This window comes from Lissotriton vulgaris, chromosome 2_1 (genome assembly GCF_964263255.1).
Source record: "Lissotriton vulgaris chromosome 2_1, aLisVul1.2, whole genome shotgun sequence".
In the NCBI taxonomy this organism is placed as follows: Eukaryota; Metazoa; Chordata; class Amphibia; order Caudata; family Salamandridae; genus Lissotriton; species Lissotriton vulgaris.
The window spans coordinates 1351509289-1351524591 of NC_141687.1; the positions used below are offsets into that span (position 1 = coordinate 1351509289).

At 43.6% G+C, this 15303-nt stretch overlaps 1 protein-coding gene across 2 annotated transcripts in view; it reads left to right on the top strand.

The window, feature by feature from the left end:
* The window catches only part of LOC147732594 (fibrinogen-like protein 1-like protein), a 39159-nt gene that overhangs the window by 14946 nt on the left and 8910 nt on the right, over positions 1–15303 (top strand). The window lies entirely within an intron of this gene.

Below are 15303 nucleotides of genomic sequence, written 5' to 3' on the forward strand. Positions count from 1 at the left end.
TTTTCTCCAATTCAGGCCCAGTACTGGGGTTGCGGTGGTGTGCAGCATCTCTAAATCCCCTTCTATACCAGCCTACCGGCTAAAAGGTGTGTCACCCTTGGATCCCAGTGGCTAAGGTGTGGCCGAGCAGCAAAGTATGGACGGTGGGAGGGTGCCACCCAATTGCAGAAGGAAGGCAGCGCCAATGTACTGGTCCCAGTCCCCAGGTCCGCTTCTGCCTCACAGGTCTCCCAGTCCTCCAGGCCAGGTCAGGGGCGCGTCAGGCGGCCTGGTCCTGGGGCTTCAGCGCGCAGGTACTGCAGTCACCCACCGCTGCCGCAGAAATTATGCCACAAGTACAGGGAGGGGCATCCCTCGAGTTGGCATATAGGGTGTGCAGGCCTCCAACCAAATTCAGGCCAGCCAGTGCCTTTGCTGCGACACTTCGCCGCCTCCTCGCCTCCTCAATAGGTGACGCTCCGGTGATGGACAGGGGCCGCCCGCCACGGTGCCCCCTCCCCCTCCCTCTCTCAGGAGTCTGCCGGTGATTATGGCTGTGCACTGCTGTCAGCGCAGCGGGGCAGAGGCCCAGCACTCGAGTCTCCGGCGGCTGATATGTGTACCGCGCCACCTGTGGAATTGCACCAGGGCCCACTGTGGTCGGGGGTCGCACTTCTGGTCACGGGTATCTCGCCTGCCTCAGCCCCTCTGGTATGGGCCCCACTGTCGATCTTCTCCCAGGGGCTTCAACGATTCAGGTCGCAATAATGTGGGCCCAGAGCCCAGGTCCGCGTCAGATGTTCACCGCCGTGCGTCGGTACGCCCTCGGCTTATAGCTGCCAAGTTTTCAGCTTGCTTATGAGTGGCATTTTCATTTTTTCAGTGTACTTATGAGTGACATTCAACTACTATGAGTGACACTTTCTCGCGAGCAAAATAAAGTAATGAAGACCAGGGAAACATATAAGTATCAGAATTTACACCCATTTGTGCAACCAAAAACTCTCACTTTACTGTACCAGTCGATTGAAGTTTAGAAAAAGAAAATCACAAAAAGTCAGTATTTTCTCCCTCATTAGTTCATCCTACAAACAGTGGGAAAACGTGCTTTAGAGCTTCGCGTAATGATACCTGACTGATACGTAAAATAAACGAAAAATGTAAAGTCATGCTAAAAGTGAATACAAATGGCTATATGTGTACATGAACAAATGTTAATATCCGGTATATTTTTTCAATCCTTCCTACCTTGAAAAGTGAGGACCCGACCTGAGAGGAGTCAGCAGCTGCATTCTGGCATAGGCCCCATAGATGGAAAAGCACTGTTTGAGATACACGCCGGGTAGTGAAGGGCCGTTCTCAAGACTTTTTTTTTTCTGCCTGAGCTGAGAGTCCTGGTCCTCACCGAACTGGAGGGGCACCGGGCACTGTGGCAGGGCCTAATCAGTGCATCCACAGCAACAAAGAAAGTCAAACAGTGAGCACAGCTGGAACACGCTCAGCACAGTGATGATGACGCTTTATAATACCTTTAAAATAATTTTAAGCACATACATTGCGCATTTTAATATTAGGGTGATTTTGTCTGTTAAGGAAGACAAAATAAGCCAGCCTCATTTAGAAATGAAATACCAAACAGGACGTTGTAGACTCTCGGCGAACGGTGCAGCCACGCAAACTTGCATTTTATAAAAACAAACCCACATTTTGTAACAGTGAATGTAGATCACACCTCTACACCTAACACAGGCGTTGACAGGAGCAGAGCACCATTCTGTGAAATGAGCGGTCTAGCACGTGTGAAGTTGAACTCGGCAATAGTTTTCAGGCTTCCACTAGATCTGCTCCTCTTAGCAAGGGACGAATAACTTCCAACCTGGCATATGCCTGCGCAGTGAGTTATTACAGCGTTTGTGGTAATGCTCTGGTAACACGGGACGTCATTGCGTAACCGGAAACATCACACAGTTTCTTCCTGCCACGTAATCTAGTGTCAGCCGAGGCTGTGTGGGGATGTTTGGAATTGCGCTGTAGCCGAACATGATCATCTTTTGCATAGAGCTTCTACGTGAATGGTGATGATGGGGCCCTTGTTATCAGGCCATTCTCTGCAGCCTTTCACGTCCTCATTCCCAGGGCCCGAGTTAAGTGCAAGTAAAGATCTGTGACCTATGGAAATGCGTGACTTTGCATTTCAGTGCGCTGGTGCGGATCACCACACTTTTAACGCGATAGTGTCACGCCTGATGCGCGACACTTGACAGGAGGCTCTGCCCGGCTGCACCTCCTGTTCAGGCCGCAAATGGCTTCGGCGAGAACTTCGGGCACAGGACCCTCTCAGCCGCGATTTTGGTCTTGTTGGGATCAGCAGGTACTCCACTCACTGATGCTGTCCTCGGGGGCCGGATTAATGTGACAGATTTACGGGGATGAGAAGGGCGAGACGGAGCGGACCTAATTAGCGGCCATCTCGCTACGCTGGGTATCCACGCCCCCTAGAAGTAAGATTTTGTTTTATTTCGGAAACAAAACTTTCTGCTTTGGGGTTAATGAAAACCAAAACAAATGTCCCTGACATGCTTGGATTATCCCCCTGCATAGTAGGGGTATCGTTTTGATTTTCCTTGCCTTGCAATTCTGGACAGGTAAATTCTGATTTTCATCAAACACAAACAGGCAGCCATTTGCCAAATGGGATGCAGACCAAAGAGTTCTGGCTGTTCACACGAGGAGAGTTATGCCTTGTCAGTTCCTCTTTTCTTTGCTTGACTGTACAACACTCACTAGTGCCCCAAATATTTAATATGTACATTAAGACATTATTATCTGTGGCCATTAATATGCCTTTTGTGAGAATGATATATTACACATAAAAAATTAACTAACTCCGTGTAATCTCTATATTGACTGAGATACACATATATCTTTCTTATTGACTAACTTTTAACCATTGTGCTTAAGACTATCTTGTGTCAGTGGACGAATGTTGACAACATTTTGCATCACACACGGTGGGTATAGGTTCGTTTAAAAAGAGCTCAGACAATATTTTGTTTAATAATGGCTACGCCTCTGGACCTTCTAGACCGATGTGGGACAGCCTAGAACTATGTTTGCAGAAAATCAGCTCCCCGTAGACATCAGAGAGATACAATATACAATGTTAGAACCCCTCACTGACGCCTTCTATGTTTTACAATCTTCGCTTCCCCCTGAATATCACATCCATTTCCCCCCTACGTCTTCTCCCGTGTAGTGTGTACATGGAACTTTTTCGTTTTGAGGGTATGATTTTGTTTCTTACAGTAGTACTACTTAATTAAGCTAAAATCCCAATGGCAATTTTTCATTTAGGATTCTCTTATTAATAGCTAATAAAAATTTAATTCCAGAATAATTGCTGCTTGGTATAGCTCTGTGTATATGTTAACATGAATTCTGATGCAATACACAATGTTCCATGTTGTATTTTCTTTTTTTTTCTTTTATTTTTAATAAACGAGAAACACATTACAATACACATTACAGAGTTAGTTTTTAAACCCAAAAAACATTGCTAAAAAATAACATTGCACATCCATGTAAATAATCTACTGATAGGCACTTGTGTAGCGGTTTACAAAATAGAAATCAATATCAACAAGGGGATAGTAAACAATAATCATAAGAGAAAGAACACAAATCAGTCAATACCCCGTAGCACAGTGAATCTTTAGCCTACCCATTCAGCCACCGGCACCCAGATCCTGGTTGCTAACTGCCGGCTCCTCCCCCCTTTACAAGAAAATACAGAAAATTCTAACCTATGAAGGGCTAACAGTCTTGCTCGCCATTGTGCGAACGTTGGGGCTTCCGCAGATAACCACTGAGATGTAATACACAGACGTGCCTGGGACATAGCAATAAATAGAAGAGCTGATTTATAAAAGGAGTGAGTACCAGCTGAGCTATTACCGACGTCAACCCCGAATATTACTAGTGCTGGAGTCAATAAACAACTTATCTTGAGTGCGGAGTTGATAAAATGCTCAATGTCGTCAAAAAACCCTACTAATACTGGACAAGCATAAAGCATATGTATTATGTCCGCGGTCGATGAATTACAGCGAGCACAGGTATTGCCCTTCCTAGCACCCCATTTTGCGATTTTCATTGGCGTATAATAAAGATCTAACATGGCCATATAGCTTTGTGTCATCAACGAACCTGATACAATGACCTTACTGGCAAATTCCATTACCGGGGCTAAGTCAATACCTGTCCGTCCTAATTTAGTTTCCCACTTGGCACTTTGTACTGACAAGTCATCCGGGAAGGTTGATACTATATATTGATAAAGTGCCCCTATTCTACTTCTTTTCCCAATCATCTCAATAATTGGTAATTTATCAAGTATAGCTGGTGAGGTCTTCAATTGTTTGTACACAAAGCTTTGTATTTGCAAATATTTAAAGAAATCGCGCGGGGGTAATTTATATTTATTCCTAATGTCACTGTATGTTAAAATTTGCCCATCCTCTACTAGGTCACCCAGCGTATAGGCACCCTTCCTTTGCCAGCCAAGCATTACATAGTCTTGAAAGATACTAGGAAACACTCTGCTGCTTTTGAATGGTGTATAGAAATTCAAATTTGGAATGTCTAAGTTTTTCCTAATTTTCCGCCAGATAGAACATGCAGCGATCAGAACTTTGAAGCGTGTCCTTTTGAAATAACTAGGCTCAAAAACTTCCAACAGTATACCCTTGGCAGCTTCACCTAACCCTATCTCATATATAGTAGGTTCGTTGGACATAGGTACATTCGCCCTATCTCCACATATCAGCACTCCCATAGCTTGCAACATTGCTGCCCAGTAATACATAACAAGGGTGGGAACCGCCCAGCCCCCCTGATCTCGAGGAAGATACATCCACTTAGCTGCTCGTCGCGGTCGCCTATATCCCCACAAAAACCTACTGCACACCCTCTCTGCCTTAATCAAGCTATTTTGAGAAAATAACAAAGGAATGGTTCTAAACAAATATAAACATTTCGGGAGGACTATCATTTTAAGGACGCTGCAACGTCCATATAAGGATAAATGTAGATTGTCAAGTCTCTCCAATTTAGTGTTGACTATTTCTATCGTTGGGAGGATATTTAGGTCTGGAATCCTATCAACTGTGGACCTTATCCGCACCCCTAAATATGTAGCTTCAGGAACAACTGGAGCATCGGATATAGGCATATCGGGAGTCTGAACCACCTGCGTTTTTGAAACATTGAGCTTATAACCCGACACTGCTCCAAACTGTTTAGCTAGTTCCTTCAGTGCTAAAAATTCAGATGGGACATCAGATGTTATCACAACTATATCGTCAGCGTAAGCTAACAGATTGTGGGAGATGTCACCAGCCCTAATTGGAACTATAGCCTGATTGGCCATGATTTTAGAGAGAAACGGATCTATATATAGGACGAACAACAGGGGTGAACAGGGACACCCCTGTCGTGTGCCCCTAGTAATAGAAAAAAAGCTAGTCTGCTGCCCTGAGATACGCAGTTGGGCCCTTGGGGAAAGATACATAGCAGAGACTGCATGTACAAATTCATCTGGAAATCCCTTCCATCTAAGTACCGCCCACAAGAACCCCCAGGAGACCCTGTCGAACGCCTTCTCGGCGTCCAACGGGATCAACCCGAGGGGAGATTTCGTGACATGGGCCCAGTCTAGCAATGCAATGGAGTGCCTGACATGGTCCGCTGTGTTCCTGCCTGGAATAAATCCATGCTGATATATGGAGACCAACGGAGTAATCACTTGCGCAAGTCGACAAGCCAAGATTTTAGAATAAACTTTCGAATCTCCATTAATTAATGATATCGGCCTGAATGATGACGGGAGCAGCTCTGGTTTCCCTTTTTTGTTGAACAAGACTATAGTTGCATTTTGCCATGATTCCGGCACTATGCCCTTCTGCGCTGCCCTAAGGACCTCGAGGAAAAACAATTTAATATCATCCAGAAAGATTTTATAGAATTCCAGTAGAACGGCGTTTGGGCCACAGGCCTTGCCGTTGGCTAAAGATTTAACAGCCAGCTCCAATTCCTCCATTTGAATGGGAGAGCCCAAAAATTCAGCCTGTTCTTGAGAGATTTTGATTGTCTCCATATCTTTAAAAAACTCCTCCATAGCCCTCTCAATATCCAGCCTAGGAATATCTTCCCTATCTTCCGTATACAGAGAGGAGTAAAAATCCAAGAAGACTCTATTAACTGCCTCCTGGGTATCATATATTATTCCATGTTGATCTTGGATTTTTACTACCTGATTCTGTATACTATGTTGTATTTTCTGTTTCATTTATTTTATTTCCTTTTCCAAAACTCAAAATAAAATTGAGAACTTAAAAATATGCTTTAGTGCAGCAAGAACGCGGGTCATGAGACAATCATTGTTTACTGGGTGGTAGCCAATGGTGGACCCTACCTTCCACCAGCCATGCCCTCAGGCCTCAGGTAGAAAGAAGAACGCACTAATCGTGCAACCAAGGCTTATTCAAGGTGGTGACAGCAGATTTGCAAATCAGCTACAGTTTCACCACTGGGAGAAGTCAATGTCCATTCAGAGCGATTATGGTTGCAAATAAAAGGTCCTCATTAATAGGCTGGTAAAAAGCAAACACAAAGGACAAAACTGTCATAACACATTTTGGAACTGGGACTGAAAGTTTTATGAGCGCTTTGCGATAAAATGCTTTGTTCAAAATACCAGCCATGTTTACCGTCCTACAGTCTTAATCTTTGGGTTGGAAATTGAAAGTCTTCAGCAATCTCTCTAAGCCTTTCAATCTCAGTTTTGTACTAGGGTAGCTGTTATCAGTGGCGTAACGAAAATGGAGGGGGCCCCCCTGCCACGTACACAGAGCAGTGGCGTAACAAACCTTGAGGGGGCCCCCCTGCAGGGTACGTGAAGGGGCCCCCTCCGGACTCAATCTAGAGCTCCCCAGCAGAAGTGCGGTGCTGACAGGGCCCCCTGGAGGGTGAGGGTCCCCCGCACCGCGGGGGCTTCAGGGGCCTGTGTTATGCCCCTGACACAGAGGGCCACCCTCTGGGTTTAAGCCGGAGTTCTTGGGCCTAAAAATTGTGCTGAGGGGTTCTTCTGCAGCTCGTCCCCCCCCCCCCCCCCCCCCCCCCCCCCACCACCACGCTGCAGGGGCCTGTGTTACGCCCCTGGCTGTTACAAATGTATCAAGTGGGCCCTGCTTGACGGCTCTTCATGCGTCTGTGCTCAGAGGTGTGGTGTTCCTGGGAGATCAGCTTAGTGTGCCTGAGCTCAGGAGGCTAAAAAAGTACAAAAATCTTCGAATACCCCAAAACCAACTAGCCTAAAGTGAACTGGGATTCCTATCCCATTAAAGGGAGATTTTTGGTTATCAAAAAGGTAAATATGCTAGTGTCTGGTTGGCTTATAAGGTCATGGCTCCAATGACAACAATACTGAAGTACTACTACTAGCAGAAGACATAGCACCCAAAGAAGGATCCACGGGATACTAACCTTTCAGGCCCAAATCTCAAAGACAAATGGCCACAGTTAGATTTTAGGGAGTCTTCATGGGACCTCAGGTACCCACTGCTTCCCAACTGCAACTGGAAATTGTTTTTAATGTTAGGGGCATCATAAGTATATGTGCGTCATGATACCTTCATAGCTTTAGGTCTTAGGGAGATGGTTAAAACAGTTCTGGAACCAGGGCGACCAGTCTAAGCCAGTGCCACCCCCCAAGAACCAAAAAAGCTCTCTGCCCAGTGGAACATCAGAGAACACTACGATTGGCATCAGCCCACCTACTAAAAGTCCCACGGACAAAAAAAACTAACTGGGGAGACAGATGTTTTACCATCGCAACCGCCAAACTATGGAATACTCTCCCACTCCACATTAAAATTGCCCCCACGCTGCTAAAATTCAGAAAAAGTCTCAAAACCTGGCTGTTTACCTCCTAATCTTTCCCCTACTGTAGTGATGATCTGTAACAGTAGCGCCGAGACACCCGTATGGGTATTTGATGCGCTTTAAAAATTGCGATAAATAAATAAATAAATAAATAAATAAAGGGAAGAAACCCTCATGTCCTTTTTCAATATCGAAGTTAGTTAATACAGACGCCCAAAAATTCAGTCAGGTGAAGGGGAAGTTTATGCTAAGCAAGAGACACCTTTTTTCAGTGGTTCAAGCAGATCCTTAATCCTTGGGTACAGCAGATGATGTCAGGGGCGGTCACTGCCAGCAGATAGCATACTCCAGGGTAGGCTGAGTTCCTCAAGCATCCTGCACGTACAGCCAGTCAGCTTGACTTTGCTCTTAGGTGTAGGAAACTTCACTCTAGTGCATTACAACTGCAATCTTCCCACCAGGACACAACAGCAGGGCTCCTACTACGACTTAGAACAGCCAAGCTCTGAAAAAGCAGCAACAGACCCTATGTTCGGTGCTGCGCCGCTTGCTCTAAAGTGCAGGAAAATACAGGGAACTGGCTCTGCTGGGCCAGTTCTTATCAATTTTAAGAGAACACTGGTGGGTTCAAAAATAGGTAAGTCTAACCAATCAACCAAGTAAACATCTACCTATGTCATTCTAAGCTGGAGCACGAGACAGACACCAAATATTCAAGATAACAACCAGAAGCCCTGCGCTGTTTCCGGACAGCTTCCACAGTATGACAAAGGGATATACATTAATCAAGGCACATTGTAGGTAGGTGGGGGTGATTTTTGTTTCTGTCCACGAGAATCAGCCGCAAATTCCGGGTTTATCTTCCTATTCCAGGATTTGTTTCTGCATCTGATGACACAAACAAATCAAGGAGGATCTTAAAACAGACCATGACCTTTAATGCAAGTGCATCACACACAGTTCATGACAGGCAGGGCAACTAGGGACAGGACCATTCTGAATCGCTGCACAACAACCAGTTCAGAATTGTCTTACCACAGAGCCCTATTATGATTGGTTGAGGATTGACAATCAGAAATACTGAGAGAGCCTGCTGCTTCAGGCTATAAAGATACATCAAGTGGGCGTGTCTCAGATAGTCCAGCAGATCTCAATTTGGCTGATAACTTATTTTCAGCAAAGGCAAGCAAACGATTAATAATAGTTAACATAATGGCTAGGACTTAAGTGGACAGGACCTCTAAAAATGTGCTGAGATGAATAACCAGTTTAGTTTAGTTTTTTTAAAACAGTAGGCTATTTTTGCTTCAGTCTGATGAATGTAAATATATTAGATTTGGGTATTATGGTGTCTTCAGTTAATTGTACCATTTTATTGGCCTTGTTTTGTTAATTACATAAATGCAGACTAGCCCCTCTCTTCAATCACCCCCTACAGGTGGAAGAGAGAGGCGACGAATCAACGGTTGGTTGCAAACGCATCAACAAAGTCAGGCACAGCAAAATGGTCACCGCAATACAGACACCGATATGCTATAAAAAAATTAGAACTCTTCAAACAATTTTCATACAAATTTCAGAATCAAGTCAAACTTGCAAAATGGGTCAGGATAAGGTACAGTGCTTCATATGTTTCTTTCTTGCCTATTTGTCCTGTTAGGAGGTATGACATATATCTGAGCTCCAAATAGCAATTTTGAAACAGTTTTAAAATATATAATCAGTCCTACTTTTAGGAAATATACACACTGTTTTTACACTGAGAATACAGGAATGTAGTATTGTACTGTAAGATTTATATAGCACTTACTACTTCCATATGGGGTGCTAAAGCACTTGCCTACGTATGTAGCAAGCGACACAAAGTAGAGTGTGTCGTTGGAAGGGTGTGGACTTTATTTTGATCTCATATGGTAAGTGTTTCCATGTCATGCATGATGATTAGAGAAGTGCAGTTACAGTGTTATGGAACGCAACGCTTAGCAGTTTGATAGATTTAGAAGTGTGAGAGATTGGCCCACAGTTTATGGTGTCCAGTAAGATGGCTGCTTTGAGCAACTCTACAATTCCCTTTACGGTATTTCTTATGTTGATAGTTCACTAAGCTGTTTACTGAGCTGGGTAGTCCATTCAGAGGTTTTTGACTCAAAGTTTATGCTTCTGAGCAGGCATAGGTTAGAGAGAGAAATGATGGGAAGTCTGCTGGGATAGTGAGAGGTCAAGAAGTGGCCATAGTAAGTAGATAAACCTACAATTTGGACTAAATTAGTCTAATTTGTTTGCCAATGGTAGGAGGCTGATCTCTTCAGTTATTTCCTGCGTGTTCAGTTTGTGATGATTGGTTTGTTGATGTGGACTGGCACTGTCCTGGGTAATAGACCTGACCTGTGGGGTTCTGTCTTAAGTGAGTTTAAGAGGATTAAGCAGCATTAGGGACTTATAATGCAGTCTGTTCAGAGTAAAATCATCTGCTTGACCCCTGAGTGTTAAGGTATTAATATAAGGGAGCGCTTGGAGGGTTATATATGAACGGACATTAACTGGTCTTCTGAAGTGCAAATGCGCCTGAATATTTCAAATCTTGGCTGTTAGTAAGTTTCAGAGATAAGCAGCTTGTACTGAGAAAGTGGCACCTCTTATACATTTTTTATAGTATGGCAAAATCCTATTTTGCTTGTGTTGCCTGACTTTAACTTGTAAATGTATTGGTTGTTATCCCCGGCAGGTTCTTTAAACCGGCAGAGATGCCTTGAACATTATTCATCACAATGGAGTTTGCAGAACTGGAGCCATGACTTATTTTAGGTAGAGACGGAGAAGGTGTCTTGTGGCAGCAGTTTGGATTGGTTATAGTTTCTACATGTTGAAACTAGAGGTGCAAAAGTATAGGCTATCAGCATAGTAGAGCTTGGAGATTACGAGTGCGAGGATAGCTTGTAGCTTTTATTGTTATATAAGGTATGGGAATGTGCATTGCAGTGTTTTCATTGTGTAGTAGCTGTGAGCTTGTTGACATGTATTATCAAGAACTAGTTGTAGAAGGTGTGTATGTCTTGAGGTTGCATTTTTATTGAGGTTCTTCGAACATGGAGTTGAGTTTTGCTAAGTCTAGTTTTTTTTTGTTTAGCTTTTTCCATTGTTTGTGCATTTGCTGTTATTGGTTGTTGCTGTCTTTGAAGATTTGTAATTGATAGGAATGTTGTTCTGAAAGGTAATGATATTGTGGTCACACCAGAATATTGGAGAGTTGTCTATTAGTGTGGCTTGTCCCAGGACAGCAAATATAACACTCACCAGAGTGAGTTGAGACGTAAACTATTTGTTAGAGGTTGACGGCCTCAAGGTTGCTATGATTGCTTTGTCTGTAGTTGGTTTATTCATCTCAACCCATCCTAGAATTTATAGTCTTCAGTGGTTAAGAACATACTTGGCCACTGTACGTATTAGGGCAAGTTTACAGTTTGTATTACTGTGTGGTGTTCTATATAATAAGTGGTAGGACCAAGCGAGAGTTGGAGTGGGGTGTTATTTTACCAGCAAGAATTCATAATGAAGCTTCGGAAGTCAGATATTTTTACGATGTTCTATCAGCGACTGCCAGGACTCCGTCACTTTTGCCAGTTTGATTTTTGTTGATGATTCCAATTTCAGGTAGGATGACTTCATGGTATGTGGGTGTAGAATCTTCGCTGAGCTACGTTCCTGTAATGAGAGTGAGTCCTGTAGAGGTTTATGAGAGTAGATCAAATATGTTGAAGCATTTTTTGCTCGTGAACCTTGCATTGAAGAGTAAGGATTTTAGTTGTTGCGCCACTATCCTATTGGTGTGATGGTGTTTTGAGGAGATGTGGTCTAGTATAGAAGGAGAAGCAAAGGAGTAGGAGGTCTAGGGGTGGAATCTGGCTTTGTTATAGCTTTCTGGGTGGGAAGGTAAAATCAGAGAACCTAGGAATCATGCATTTGGGCATTCCCTTGATTTTACTTCCTCCGCGTAAGTGACATTGTGCATGTCAGTTGTTTGGGTTGAGGTTTTTCAGTTAGTGTATTGTTTTTAGATAATGTGTGTGCTTTTGGTGTGTTTGATTGGATTTGTTCTTGATAAATCTATGAGTGGCATAGGTATATGTGCTTTACATCCTTGTGAGGTGGTATTAGGTCTGGGGGCGCGTAATCCTCTCTTAAGGAGCTGGTAGTGGTTAATTGTGATTACTGATGTCAAAATGGTGAGATAGTGGCCTAGGGTGGTTTTCTTCCTGAGGAATTGAATGCGAGTCCCATAAGCTGAATTTCTAATTACTTAATATATATTTGTAATGTTGCCAAGTGACTAGTTGCTGTCCATTGGTTCTGTGTATTAGCCACTAGTAGCTCATCTGTAGCTTTCTTCACTCTGTTAATGATTATGAGGGTGGGTCCTTAGTATTGATGATCTTTAGGAGTGATTAGTAGATATTGCCTGTATTGATGAGTGGCTGATTGCATACCTGGAGTTTTGCTGGTGGAGGTGAAGAGTTCTTGGCCCTAGGCTCTTTCCATGCCCAGACAGCAGCACCCTTATCTGCGCCCGGTTTACATGCACACCCTAAAGATTCTGTTTAATTAAGAGGGGAGACCCATGTAATAGGGTGGCCAGGTCCAATGGATCTGTAATCCTTATAATAGAAACTCAAGCCCTAAGTTTTAGCACTAATAGAAGATGTAGACCCTGGGGGAAAAAGGGCCCTCAGCCCTAGAACCAAGAGAAACCCAAGCCCTAATCCCTAGAACTAATAGAAACATAAAATATAATCCATACAACTAATAGAAACCCAAGGTCTTGAAACAAATCGGTGCCCTGAGCCCTAAAACCAATTGAAACCCAGCCCAAAGCCCTAAAACCAACTGTAACATTTGGATGGAATAAGTGACTTTCAGCCAATGTAGAATACAGCACACTTAGAAAGAGAAAACAACGAGGAGAAATAAGATGTTTCTCCTTGTTGCGCCTCTATCGGGAAGGCACAAATTTGATATTCCCAGGTTTACCAGTTATGGTAAATGTGGAAATTCTTCAGGATACATGGTAGATGCATGGGAACACCCACGCACCACCCATGTAACCCCTTTGGGGTGCACTGTAAAGTAAGGCAGAGAGTTGTGCTGCCTTGCAATACATCAGATTTACCAAGCCATGCAGGGAGCCTCTGCGTAGCATGGTAAATCTTTCTAGGTTTTGCATTGGCTTGCAAGGAGCGAGGGCATCGCTCAACCTTTATAAATCTGGGCCTTAGCCTGAAGCAAGTGTTGAAAGGAGTCACAAACTACTCACAAGCTGCTCTATTTTCTTGGCTACAGATCGCTCCAATACACTTTCGGCTCTGATGCTGGACTTCTAACGGGTCAACCTACAAACTTTGAATGCTATCCTACACTTTAAAAATACTTCTCCTAAACACTACTAGGCAAAGTCAGAGTTAACACATGCAGAATATATAGGCTGTACACAGTTTAAAAATAAATAAAAAAACTTTAAAAAAGCACTAAAAAAAACACTCATCCCAACAGACACTCGGATAAAAGATCAAATAAAAAAAGCACAACAGAGACTACGGATTTAAAAATTACCAGCAATGTGTGGAGTGTGGGCAGTGGTGAAACCATCCTAGATTGAAAACAAAGAGTACAGAATGGATTGGCAACAAATCACATTTAACTAATATATACACAACACAATAATAATTACGGCATGTTAATTAGCAAAAGAACATACCACAATGGCGAAACATAAATACGCAACATAAATACGTCAAACGAAAGGAATTCAGTTAGAGCGGATACAAGTTCGTGTTTGTGATTTAGGATGATCCCAATTGATTATTTCTTTCAATGTGTAAAAATTGCAGGAAGGCCATAAGGTGATACTATAAAATATAAAATAAATAATATATAAAACATGCATAGTTAAGAATCATCACAAACTAAAGACAGACATCCGGTTGGCAGTAATATATCTGCACAAAACAATGCAACAGGCAGGCACTTGGTGGTAATACAATGCACTACCCATTGATTACCAGGCCCACAGGCTGTTTGACAGTAGTCGTCCTGGCATGTGGAACTTATATTGTGTAATGTCCAGGCAAAACACTTTGTCAATAAGGAAAGACCACACAACTTTTGTCTTCTGTTCTTAAACATGATCTGTGTTTGGAAATGTTCTTCTCACCTTCATTCAGTGCCAGCTGGGGTATTAAATGTTCACTTGCTGACAAGATAAAAAGAGCTTTGGGAAAGGCAATTGGTCAGATTCAATGTGCCAAAACAAATAAACACAGGTATGCACAAATGCTGTTCAAGTGTGTTGCATGCCCAAATGCTATTTATCACATTAAAGCTAGTTCTTTTACGCTGGGAAAAAGTTACAAAAATTGATATATTTCTTTATAGAATGTATATAGGGGGATAAAGGACTGGATGTGAGGAACTGCGTGAAAATTGAGTGTACTGTCTGATGTAACATAGTCCCTCATGGATTCTAATGGGCACACTTCCTGGAAGGTGGAAGGATACTCCATATGGCCAACAGCATGTGAACAGAGTGTAATACTAGTCTTGGTGGAGCCAAAGCCCGCTCTATATATATTTTCAAGCCACACCTAAAAAAGTGATGCACGTCAGGGGCACTTGAAAGGGTTAACAACAGAGACATTGTTTATGGCTGGTTAAGGAAGTAGTATTTATCCGCTATGCACATTACTGTTCAAAGTTTTATTCACACATCCATCCAGGGCTCGAGTCGGGGTACCACGCGGGTGGACGGCGTCCCCCCACTTATTTTACCGGGAGCTCGGTAACTGGAGCAAATAGAGCCACACATTCACTCTTTGGCCTCTCTGGGGCGAGATCGGAGCCCATTCAGAACACTGCGCACACGCTGGCTTCTCTGATGCAATCGCATCTAAGGGGTGAGAGAGGGGAGGCAAAGAGTCTGATGGTACAAGCCACCTTTCGTGACGTCACTTCCTGTTGTGACGTCAGCGTCCCCCACTTCTTTTTTAGGTTTTGCCTAGCCAATGCGTACGAAGTACGCATGTGCTAGGAAGTTTTGCCTAGCCAATGCGTACGAAGTACGCATGTGCTAGGAAAAACCTAATGAGTATAGTATAGGGGTTGGAATCCGCCCCCGTCTTCCATTGGCTAGCTCCATAAATGGAGGTTAGCCATTGGAAGACACGTTTGTCCATCAATGCAGGACCAGATTCGGGGGCGTTTCCGAGAATTTTTGGCTTTTGGCGACGTCAGCCGAAAGCCTGTTCTCCGGAACGCCCCCGAATCTGGGCCGGCATTTGAAACACCGGAAGAAGATGTCCGGCCCGTCGCCTGGTTGTGGGCGGGGCCGGGAGG